Raw genomic sequence first — 12,664 nt, 5'->3', positions numbered from 1 at the left:
GGAAAGGTTGGAACTGAAAATTGAGAGAGTCGAGGCAGTTGGTTAAAAAAAATATTTTCAGATAGGAAGTCAGCGATGAGGAAGAGTTTGAATAAATATCAGAGGGAGAAAAAAAAAAACTACTGTGTGAAGACACAAAATACAGTTTATGGATTGATAAAAGTCCCTGGTGGATGATAAGTCTTCTCGGTGAATGCCATTAAATGCACATTTGTGTTTTGTATACAAAGAAGAGAAGTTTGTTGCGGGAAGCGTAAAACAAATTAGGTTAGGTTAAGTTTACCAGGAAACAGGACAATTATAATCATGGGATTATACAGCGCCTGTAGGGAGGGGGGGGGGTGGAAGGTATTCAGGCTCAATTCAGGGAACTGGAGCACAGATCCAATTCCCTTGATCAAGAGCCCCTCACCAGCGTCAAGGTTTTGATCATCTGACCGAGGCCTTCCACTGGCTTAGCAGCCCACCCTTTTAAAAATTAATGTAATATAAACTTAATTTATAGGTGCCATTAAAATGAAGGATAGAAGCGCGGTCAAACATGAATCATCTGAGGTATGTATTATTCAAAGCATCACACAAACCATGGATCATACAAGCAGTGTATCACATAAGCCATGTATCACATACACCTGTTCTAACATCTGCCTCATTTGTCTCCCCTTCACGAACCTACTCACACACCTGTCACAAGGTTTTCCAAGCTGCTCACCTATTCCACAATACGTGGGCAGAGTCTCACCTTCTCAATTCTTGGCCCAAGGTATCGTGCCTATTCTTATAACTTTGTACAGAGTTTGCTTCCACCTTTCCCTGGTCTAGGGGATTCCAATTCCTGTCTGCTCTGAAACTGAGGAAATATTCACTGACATCCCTGTGGATTTTTGGTGTGTGTGTGTGTGTGTGTGTGTGTGTGTGTGTGTGTGTGTGTGTGTGTGTGTGTGTGTGTGTGTGTGTGTGTGTGTCTACCAGTGTACCCAACGCACGACTCCCACCAAATTTCCCTGGAGTCGCAAGGTTAACTCACTTTGCGGTCTTCATAAATTCTTTTATCTCTGAAAATGCCGTCATTGCTGACCTACGAATTGCGGCTAAACGCGATCTCATTCTTCGGTGGCAACACTGACTCTCGCCTTTATAGCAAGGAGTCTTAATGTTTATGTCTCGCCCTGGCAACTCGGTATCAGTTTTAAGATGACAGAGCCTCGTAATGTGTGGTGGGTACTACAATGGTACTATAACATCATGGTTATCTTCAAGGAGGAAGCCATGAGAAGGATTCGTACAGCGCCTCCTATGTGATGGTATACTTAAGAATAAGGTTAGGACTGGTAACTTTACCTTTGTGATGGAGACAAATATTTATAATCGTAATCTGCAATTTTTGCTGCAATTTTAGGCGAGAAATATTTCGTTCTTGCCCGTCTGACACGTCAGTCTTAACGTGGCTGTGTTGCTTCTGGGGATTGGTAGGTAATCAGGTTTGATCCGAGGAAGGCAAGGGGATCAAAGAGAGAGAGGAACGAACAACGGGGGAGAGAGAGAGAGAGAGAGAGAGAGAGAGAGAGAGAGAGAGAGAGAGAGAGACAGACAGACAGACAGACAGACAGACAGAGACAGACAGAGACAGAGACAGAGAGAGACAGAGACAGAGACAGAGACAGACAGAGACAGACAGAGACAGAGACAGACAGACAGAGACAGACAGAGACAGACAGAGACAGAGACAGGGAGAGACAGGAAGAGACAGACCAGAGAATTATATTCATGGGAAAGATTTGAACCTCCAAGGGGCCTTAAGCCTCTGGGAAATGAAAGGTAATCAGTTTTAATCCGAGGGGGAAAAGTTAGTTTCAATTCCTTAGGAGTAAGAGACCTTCAATTTGGTCACAATCACTGTTGATGGAATACAAACAGAGACTAACAGAAGGATTACAAATTATTAATTTTGAAAACGGTTTAAAATACCGACAAGTTGTTTAGCAAGATACATGTGGTTATAACACGCGTCCCAGAACCGAAACGTTTTCTGTGTCCTAGTGTTCGCTCCGTGTCTTTCTAAACCAATTTGTCAGTATCTGTACCGAGGTTTATACCAAGACATATGTGCAACGTTGCAATAACAAAGATGCACAACTGTTGCACATATGTCTTTCAAATCAATTATTTTATTATATTTTTATTAGTTTATAATTCTATTATTATTTTGGTGACCCAGAAAAATAAAAACATTCACCATCATTCGTTCAATACCCGTCTTGCCAGTACTATGCATACATCGCATTTCAAATCAACCTGTGGACTGCTGGCTCCCCATTTTTTTTTTCGGTGTGTAGACACTGTGCTTCCCACCTCCAGGTCTCATGTCCGGCTAACCGGTTTTCTACGAATCCCTCCATAAACGTTACTGTGTTCACAAACACTAGCAGAACGTTAAGTCGTAAAAAAAATTACTTCCATTTCGATCTAAAATGCGTCTTATAGGATGTTTGTGTTATTGTAGGCGTTGTATATGAATATTGTGTTATTGTAGGCGTCGTTTATTAATACTGTGTTATTGTAGGTGCCGTATATGAAGGTGTTCTTGTAGGCGCCGTATATGAATGTGTTATTGTAGGCGTCGTATATGAATGTGTTATTGTAGGCGTCGTATATGAATGTGTTATTGTAGGCGTCGTATATGAATGTGTTATTGTAGGCGTCGTATATGAATGTGTTATTAGCAGACGTCGTATGTGTGTTATTGTAGACGTCGTATATGAAGATGATGTTATTGCAGGCATTGTTTATTATTGTGTTATTATAGGCGTGATATATCAAGATAGTGTTACTGTAGGCCTGCCCAAGCCTGCTGGATGCAGAAGCCTCTAGCACTCAAAACCTTCCTTTACCCACTGCCTCCACGAGAGAATGTTCCACGTGTGAATCTTTCACTGTGGTGAGTGCTGGAGGCTCGATCCTCCGTCTGCTGAAAGAGACAGACACGCTACTCCGGAAGCCAGGCTTCCCAGGAAGAGAAAATAAAAGCAGATGCATGTTTGATTGGGTTGTACCGAATACTAGACAACCCAACACAGGGGGTCCCCAATCTGCAGCCCGAGGGACGCATGTGGGCCTTCCAGGAAATGGATATGGCCCCTCATTTTCATGTATTTTCCACATTACACAGTGTTAACAACTACAAATATTTCAAGCCATTTTACACTAAAACCTTTTAGCCCCCTCTAACAACCATTTCTCACTTCTGGTGCGCATAAATGGCAATTGCGGCTCAACTTTAAATTTGGCTTTTCAAATTGGCCATTTCATACTGAAAGGCTGGGGGCTACTGCTCTACACAATGGTTATATTTTAACGTAAGTCATCGTTAGATATAAATTTTATTTGGTGCGACGTTTCCCTGTAAATTGTTTCGTTAAGTAGTGACGTAATAAAGCTCTACAAAGAACGAAATGATATCCAAATAACATTTTTTTTTTCTGAAACCAGTTTTTACACAATTTTCACAACTTTTTCTACCTTGGAGGGGGTATGACTAAAGGTCTCCCCCCCTCCCCCCCGGTCTGTAATTTTTATTTTTCAAATTTAAACTTCAAAATGTATATTTCACTAAGAAGCCTTTGGCTCAACATATTGTATTGCTGGATCCACTGCAACTAGTGAAAAAAAAAATTCGCCCATCCGGCGGGATTTTTACGGTACTTAAAAATAAACAGACTAAAATGCTCGGTTAAGTCATTTTACTGAAAATAAACATGTTGGTTCATTAGGATTTTCAAACTAAATTGCGTGGCTAAACTATATTACTTTAAACACGAGGCTACGTTAGAGTTAACTCAACCTTTAAACTGTAAACTTTGGAGTTTACAGACTTACAATGTCTGCTCGAGTTTCGCCAGAATTAACATCATTCTGGAGAAAAATACTATCAAATACGGAAGAAATAATTAATGGATGGATATATATAAATATATATATATATATATATATATATATATATATATATATATATATATATATATATATATATATATATATATATATATATATATATATATATATACACACACACATGCACGCACAGAATTATAGGAAGAGATACAACTAACTTACAAGCCACGAACGCATTACCAATGAGCATTATTCTTATTTTCTGACTAAAAAAACAAGGCAATAACATCTGAAAGTCTTATAGCTGGTTGGTTATTGTGACCTGAAACTTATCGGCTGCACGAGGGTCGTTGAGGCTTCATGTCTCCTGTTTACCACCAGTCAAGAATACTTTAATCCCTAAATTAAGTATTAAAGTAACCTCTCAGTGTATATACACACGAGTCGTATCCCGCACGGTGTATATATCCTGAGGCCTTGTCAATTTTATATGCCTTATATGAATCTTTAAAATAATGAACATTGTTACAAAGAATATTTGTATTGCAATTTACTATTATTAGTAGTAGTAATGCTTTTTAATATTAATAGTAATATCATCAGCACTGACTTGCTGCTATCATTAGTTTTTTATGCAATTAGTGTTAATAGATCCAGATTAACAGTAATATATCAAGAATATTTCTTTAAAAACTCTCTCGATTTTCCACACGTCATATTGAAATTTTTTAACATTACCAGGGTGGTAACGACTCCCTTGAAGGCCAGCTAGGACCCCCCGGGATGGCCAGCTATCGATTGTAAACAAAAACCAGCTGGGTTTGATGACGCTGAGACACACAACAGCTGGCAATATTAATTAACGCCTCTCAAGAGAGTGGACACCTTGGCCCCCCTGTGTCCCGTGGGAGGCCCAGGGTGTTTTAAATTGACGGACCCAATTTCAAAGCAGAATATACTAAAATTGGGTCCATCTTTTGAAACGCCCTGTATTGTATTATCATTATTATTAATCTAAAATATTTTCTCGAAGATACACCAACATTTAGGTGTAAAGCCGATCATTAGATGCATTCATGGATTTTTATAATTTGAATCCAACCATTTCACATTTAACCTTATTGTGATATTGGTAGATTTGTATCTACGGAGCAAATGTCTACGATGCATCAGCCATTAAAGATCGAAGAATTTCAAGTAAGATTAAATAATACTCTATTTTAAAAAATAAAATTGCACACTCCAGTAACACTTCCAGCTTTCTTCTGTGATACACCAATGTTGAAGTTTGAAGCCGATCAGCAGAGGCTTTTTCAGGTTATCATTCGGGAACCAAATCCAGGAATGGTCTATAAAGCTGACCACGTTTGAAATCCACAATCATGTCAGTCATTTGAAACACAGTCACGTCACACGTTCCCAACATGTTCACACCCCACAATCACGTCACTCGTTCAAAACACGGTCGCATCACACGGCCACATCACGCTCAACGCGACCTGACGCAAACCATTGACAATACGTAAACAACGTACGTGGCATCACACGGTAGAATTAATTGAATTTTACCAGACCACACTTCCGCAGGTCAGCGCCCCGGCGACCCGCTCTCAGACTAGCCTAAATATACCGTACAAATGTTATCGTCTTGTTGGCAACTTTATTGCCTTTAAACATTGTGCTTGATACACGGAATAACAACTACAGCCAAGTTTTATTTTTTTTACACAATTTAGCTGTAACCATTAACTGTAACCCCTCATTATTCATAACCCCCTCATTACATATAATAGAGATATTATCTCCAAGCGAATGTAACCAGCATACGGGAGTGGCAACCCTTTTCGTAAAGGGGCTGTGCCCTTCTCAAGGAGGCTGCACGTCCCTCTCAAGGGGGCTATGACTGCTCTCATAAGGAGACTGCGACCCCTCTTATAAGGGGGCTGTGCTCCCTCTCAATGGGGGCTGCACTCCCCTTTCAAGGGGGCTGCAACACCTCTACTTCCAACTTCTGGACATGAAGATCGAATATGTACGTCAAAACAACAGCTCAGATACACATGTTTATTACCAAGCAAAATTAGAGTGTAAATGATACACATGTTTATTACCAAGCAAAATTAGAGTGTAAATGATACACATGTTTATTACCAAGCAAAATTAGAGTGTAAATGATACACATGTTTATTACCAAGCAAAATTAGAGTGTAAATGATACACATGTTTATTACCAAGCAAAATTAGAGTGTAAATGATACACATGTTTATTACCAAGCAAAATTAGAGTGTAAATGATACACATGTTTATTACCAAGCAAAATTAGAGTGTAAATGATACACATGTTTATTACCAAGCAAAATTAGAGTGTAAATGATACACATGTTTATTACCAAGCAAAATTAGAGTGTAAATGTTTATAAGTTGAGATGCAGTTGTCAGACTGAGATGTCACAAGACCTATTTACGGGAGTCTATGTAAAATTTTACATACAGGTGTTTGTCTAAGGATACTTCTGTTTCCCCAGGTTATTAAAATTTCAAGATAAACTGCATCTAAACTGATAATATAGCTTGGGGCATTATTCTTCTCACCTGGCACCTCAGACTCAGGTAATCTCCTCTCATTGATTCAACCGAGTCGTCATAGCTGGCACCTACGCCTATTACCTGGAGTTTACCTGGAGAGAGTTTCGGGGGTCAACGCCCCCGCGGCCCGGTCTGTGACCAGGCCTCCTGGTGGATCAGCGCCTGATCAACCAGGCTGTTGCTGCTGGCTGCACGCAAACCAACGTACGAGCCACAGCCCGGCTGATCAGGAACTGACTTTAGGTGCTTGTCCAGTGCCAGCTTGAAGACTGCCAGGGGTCTGTTGGTAATCCCCCTTATGTGTGCTGGGAGGCAGTTGAACAGTCTCGGGCCCCTGACACTTATTGTATGGTCTCTTAACGTGCTAGTGACACCCCTGCTTTTCATTGGGGGGATGGTGCATCGTCTGCCAAGTCTTTTGCTTTCGTAGTGAGTGATTTTCGTGTGCAAGTTCGGCACAGCAGATAACCACCCATAAAAATAGAGTAGAGGTTGTAACAAGCAGATTGCAGTTCTGCTCGACCTGTGAAGATGTGACAAAGCAGCTGGGTGTATCCGGCCGGACCACGCCGCGTTGAAACGCAAAAACATTCGAGGCCATGTTCATGTAATTCGTGTTTCCCATATCGTACACTGACAGTCTCCAGGAGTTGTGGACACTCTTCCTACCGTGAATAATTACGGGCTATTAGCGAGTATGCCAAATAGACAAGAGAAATGAAGACTTCACGATGTCACTTACGTCACTCATCATCTCAAGCTAACGATAGCGCCTCTTCGACGTTGTAACGTCACCGGCTTCGGTTATAATGAACCAGTTAAGTCACTATTTTACCCGACATCTTCCTAATTGTCACTGCAGTGTCTCGGGTCGATGTTAGGTGAATAGGGCTAACCATTCGAGGCAGTGACAGGTAGGACCCAGGGAAATAAATGGTATAAAATACCGACACAATGGAAATATAAACACACAGGCAGTATAATGTGATCCTTTATTGACAACGTTTCGCCCACACAGTGGGCTGTTTGTGACTGGAAAAAGCCCAGTGTGTGGGCGAAACGTTGTCAATAAAGGATCACATTATACTGCCAGTGTGCTTATATTTCCAGGTAGGACCCATGCATAAAACACAGGTAACACTCTATAATTACTCATTTTCAATTATTAATCTTCCGATTAATTAAAAGAATATTTAATTCTAAAAATACATTAGTCAGATTAGTTTTCTTGCATATATTAAAATTTATATATAATATTTTTGTAAAATTAACGAAATCGTTAAATGTACTTTTCACGAATTAAATTTACTGTTTTTATTACCATTTGCCTTTTATCATTAAAATTATTATCATTTGCTATTTATCATTAACATTATACATTTTGTCCAAGATTCCACAATGTTTCTTTTTATGAAGTTTCTCGTGACTAAAGCAAATTAAAAAAAAAACACTCACTGTTTTAGGCAGCATTTTTTTTTTTATTTTTTCTATTCGTTTTAGGTTACCAACACGAGGTTACCTGGAGCAGCGTCACACAAACACACACAAACACACGCACACAAACACACAAAAACACACACACACAAACACCAACATACACAAACACACACACAAACACAAGCACAAACACACACACGCGCAAACACACAAAAACACAAACACAAACACAAAACAACTCCTGCAGTCACATGAGTATACAAAAAAATACAAAAAAATACACACAAACACACAAAACAAAAATCACACAAAAACACAAAAATATACAAAACCAAACAAAAAAAACACATGCACACGGGGAAGAAGCGGGGTCAAGAGCTATGAACCGACCCCTGCAACTATAGCTAGGTGAGTACAATTATGTAAACACACACACACACACACACACACATACACATACACACACACACACACACACACATACACATACACATACACACACACACACACACATACACACACACACACACACACACACACACACACACACACACACACACACACACACATACACACATACACACATACACACATACACACATACACACATACACACATACACATACACATACACATACACATACACATACACATACACATACACACACACACACACACATACACATACACATACACATACACATACACATACACATACATACACATACACACACACACACACACACACACACACACACACACACACACACACACTAACAAGAGTACTTACCGTCAGCAGCAGTAACTGTCACAGCCGTCACTAACTTGCTTGTTGCTATCCAGTGGTCAAGTATAAACGTAAAAATCCTGTCTTTCATTAACGTCTTTTACAAAAGCATATGGTCAGTTTTGCACCGTGACTTGTCTATATACAAAAAAGTATTGAAAACAAGTATCATGTCATTTGTAGTTTTTCACGGGCATAGTGATCACTACTGTGTTACATGCAACACTTAGATTAATGCAGTGCTTCACTACGTCGAATTTAACACTATACAACATACTCAACACTATCATATATAACACAGCAAACTCACTACGTCGAATGTAACACTATACAACATACTCAACACTATCATATATAACACAGCACCTCACTACGTCGAATGTAACACTGGGAAATATACGGAAAACACTACAGAATATCAACAATAACACTCAGAGGTATGTTGCACTTCACTACGTCAAATATAACACTATGCGATATACTACACTGTATCAGATGTAACACTTATGATTAATGCAGCACTTCATGCCGTCAATTACTTTAACTAAGTGTCAACGCAGTCAACACTTTACAAAAATATGACTGTCGTCAAAGCAATGACTCCCTCGTGCCTAAATAACACGAGCTTCAACAGTCTGCAATGTAATAAGATAACAGGATGAACGATGCTATGTAGGAGATTATCGCTACAAGAGACAGCGCAATATTTGATGAAATCTACTATGGGAGGCGCTCAGAACGTCACTGTTGACAAACCTAAGATCACCGGCAAGTGTTGCTGGCTGGTGGCCAGCTACTTACCCTATCCGGTCCATCCACTTACCGAGGGTTGTTAAGACCGTAATTCACCTTTGCACTAACATCAATAATACTCTAATCCCTTAAATAAGAATTAGGCTAAACTCCCACTGTATATACGCAGAGAAATACGCTTATTAAGGTAAACATACGTTGTAAAGTATGATGGCGATGGTAGCTAAGGAAAAAGATGGCAACATCTACCTTCACTCTGAGCCAATCAAAATTACGGAAACTACTGAAATTATATCCATTTATTCCCCTTCGCTCCGTCTCCTCTAACAACGGGCTGAGGAATTTAGTTGTGGGATGAATATACGTAGACAGAGATATGCATCTCTCAGCTCCATAGGTTAGGTAAGGTTTATCAGGAAACAGGACAAGTGTTTCCTGACGCGGGTCTTAGTCATATGATGATCCGCAGCTGGAGCTTTTGGTTATCTGAGAGAGGCCTTCCGCTGGCTCACCAGTTCACCCCTTCAAAAATTGTGGTTTTGATTATAACCGTGAGGTTGTTTAACGTCATATTATTATTAGAATCAAACAGAAGCGCTAAACCACAAGGGCCATACAGCGCTGCGTTCAACGTCATAGTGTGTATAGTATATACTGTATACACGAAGATGTATTAATCACTTCGTATATTAATGGAGAGTTTGATTTAGTCCGAGTTTTAGGGATTAAGGCTGTTCCCTTAAGACACTTACTGTCCTATTTGCATATCAGCTAGTAGGTACCTGGGTGTTAGCAGACTGGTGTGGGTTGCATCCTGGGGGACAAAATTAACTTAATTTGCCCGAAATGCTCTACGTAACCAGGAGCTTTATATATAGTATATCACTGATATCTGCTATGGTCTGTATAAGTTGTATCATGTACTAGTAGAAATAAAGATTATTATTATTATTATTATTATTATTATTATTATTATTATTATTATTATTATTATTATAGGGGGTTTACCTCACCGCTGTCACCCAGACCCTGGGCATGACAGACAGCAGGACTGAATGTACTGACAAGTGTACGTCCGCCATATGCTGTCTACTTGCTGTCTACTTGCTGTCTACTTGCTGTTTCCTTGCTGTCTACTTGCTGTCTACTTGTTGTTTCCTTGCTGTCTACTTGTTGTTCATCTGGTCTCTGTTGTGTTGTCATTAAGACATATAACTGGTGATTAGATCCACAAAGCCGACACAGAAAGCCTATATTTTTTAAAAATGTTTCGCTTAATGCTGAGTGAGACGTGTTAAAAGTGGTCGTGATGGCTGCGACAAGGTCTCTTGATCCAAGAAACTGAAGATATCTTCCCTTTTCTAGGATCAAACCTGATTACTTCAAATTTTTCCGGAGTCGAAATTTACTTGTTCAGTAATAATAAATTATTATTATTATTATTATTATTATTATTATTATTATTATTATTATTATATTACTATGACAAAAAAACAAGTGTCCCAACTGTCCTCTTTAGAGCAACACCTGCTGAGTGGACGAGCGACATTTTGTCGCTCACTGGCCGAGATCTGCATAACCGTCACAGATGTTATGATCTAGCAGTGATTAACAAGACACACACAGATGTGGATTCCATACTGGTTCTGCGTACTCCAATATGGGTCTGATGCACACGGTTTATAGTGTCGTTCACGACACTGTACACAGTTTGTCAGGCCTATATTGGAATATGCAGCAACAGTATGGAACCCATGACAGGTCAAATACGTCTACCGAAGAGGCTGAACCAGGAGCTATGACCCGACCTGTGAAACCACATATAGATGAGTATTTACAGGAGAGTGCACACCTCGTCTACCACACCTGTCGCCTGTGGTACGAATAAAATTAAAATACTTCGTTTTAATTGTGAATTTGCATAGCAATAGGTTTTTAAACGACGCTTTTACAAACCCTTCACGTTTTTTCTGATATCTCGAAAAAAGGTGTTTGATGATAGCGATTTGAGTAGTGATTCTGAATAGTGAAGGTTTGTTTTATTCCTACTGCACTAGCTTCTATCTCGGTATCTAGTATTTTTTATTATAGTTTTTCATTTGTTTAGTTGATATACGGGGTGTCACGTTGGAAGCTTATCCTGCAACAGTGTCTGTGATTGGGTGCTTTGAGGCAGTGCCACAAGGGTGCCTACATATCTACCTGGAGGGTGTTCCGGGGGTCGACGCCTCCGCGGCCCTGTCCATGACCAGGTCTGCAGAGTGACCTGGAAATATTTGCCTCAGCAGAGGAAAATTCAGTTTTAAGGTTGAAATGAACGCAGAGTAAGATCAATCAGTAAGTCAAGCAGTCAATATGTTAGGCAGTCAGAGGACCGAGCTGACGAAGATGTCTATTCCGGTAATGTCTTTATCTTTGGATGGTGGATCAGTGATGACTGTGGCCAAGGAAGCGATATGTTAGAGAAGTCATTTACAGAGTCTGACAAGGTGTAGTAGTGTGTGTTTTGTTGACTAGAGATCTAACCCTCAAGCATTCTCCACGAGTCTAGCAAAAGGCATCTGATCTCCCTTCCAGAAAGTTAATTTTGAGTGAAATGATACATTCCTAGTAGAATAAATGCTCTTTTAATTCTATGAGGGCAGTAGTTTAGTGCTTTCACTAGTGATAATAATAATAATAATAATAATAATAATAATAATAATAATAATTAATAATAATAATAATAATAATAATAATAATAATAATAATAATAATAATAATAATAATAAACAGGCAGTAAACCAGCTCTGTAAATCTGCCTGTACTCCTTGACTACCTTGGCAAAGAAAACAGTCATAAAAAATGGTTATAACTATGACCATAATTTTTAAATGGGGCGACCGGTAAGCCAGCGGAAGGCCTCGGTCAGATAACCAAAAACTCCTACGGCGGGTCATCATCTTGCTAAGACCCGTGTCAAAAAACTCGGTCAGAGAAACAGCATAAGCATAAGTGTGTTAAGGACCGGCGTGGCATCTCCTTCGTTTAGAAAGCCAATTCAATGTAACCTGCCATATTCCTGCTCTACAATGTACGTCCTGTGTTAAGTTCTACTAGACGATAGGTTATTCCTAAGCCTTTTATCTATTCCAGCCAATTTTATGAGATGATCTGAATGCATTTTGTATCCCGTATTCGTTTTGACTTTTCATTACCGACTTATATGG

The 12,664-nt window shown here is 39.5% G+C and overlaps 1 protein-coding gene across 2 annotated transcripts in view; it reads right to left on the bottom strand.

The window, feature by feature from the left end:
- LOC138854763 (uncharacterized) overlaps positions 1 to 9,442 on the bottom strand; it is a 593,204-nt gene extending 583,762 nt beyond the window's left edge. For both annotated transcript variants that reach the window (XM_070099682.1, XM_070099683.1), the window contains exon 1: positions 8,706 to 9,442. The gene's annotated coding sequence lies outside the window, so the exon portion shown is untranslated. The remainder of the gene's footprint in view (positions 1 to 8,705) is intronic.
- Positions 9,443 to 12,664: the final 3,222 nt, after the last annotated feature.

This window comes from Cherax quadricarinatus, chromosome 68 (genome assembly GCF_038502225.1).
Source record: "Cherax quadricarinatus isolate ZL_2023a chromosome 68, ASM3850222v1, whole genome shotgun sequence".
Taxonomy (NCBI): domain Eukaryota; kingdom Metazoa; phylum Arthropoda; class Malacostraca; order Decapoda; family Parastacidae; genus Cherax; species Cherax quadricarinatus.
The sequence above is the reverse complement of the archived record's forward strand: the minus strand, read 5'-3'. Positions and strand labels throughout refer to the sequence as shown.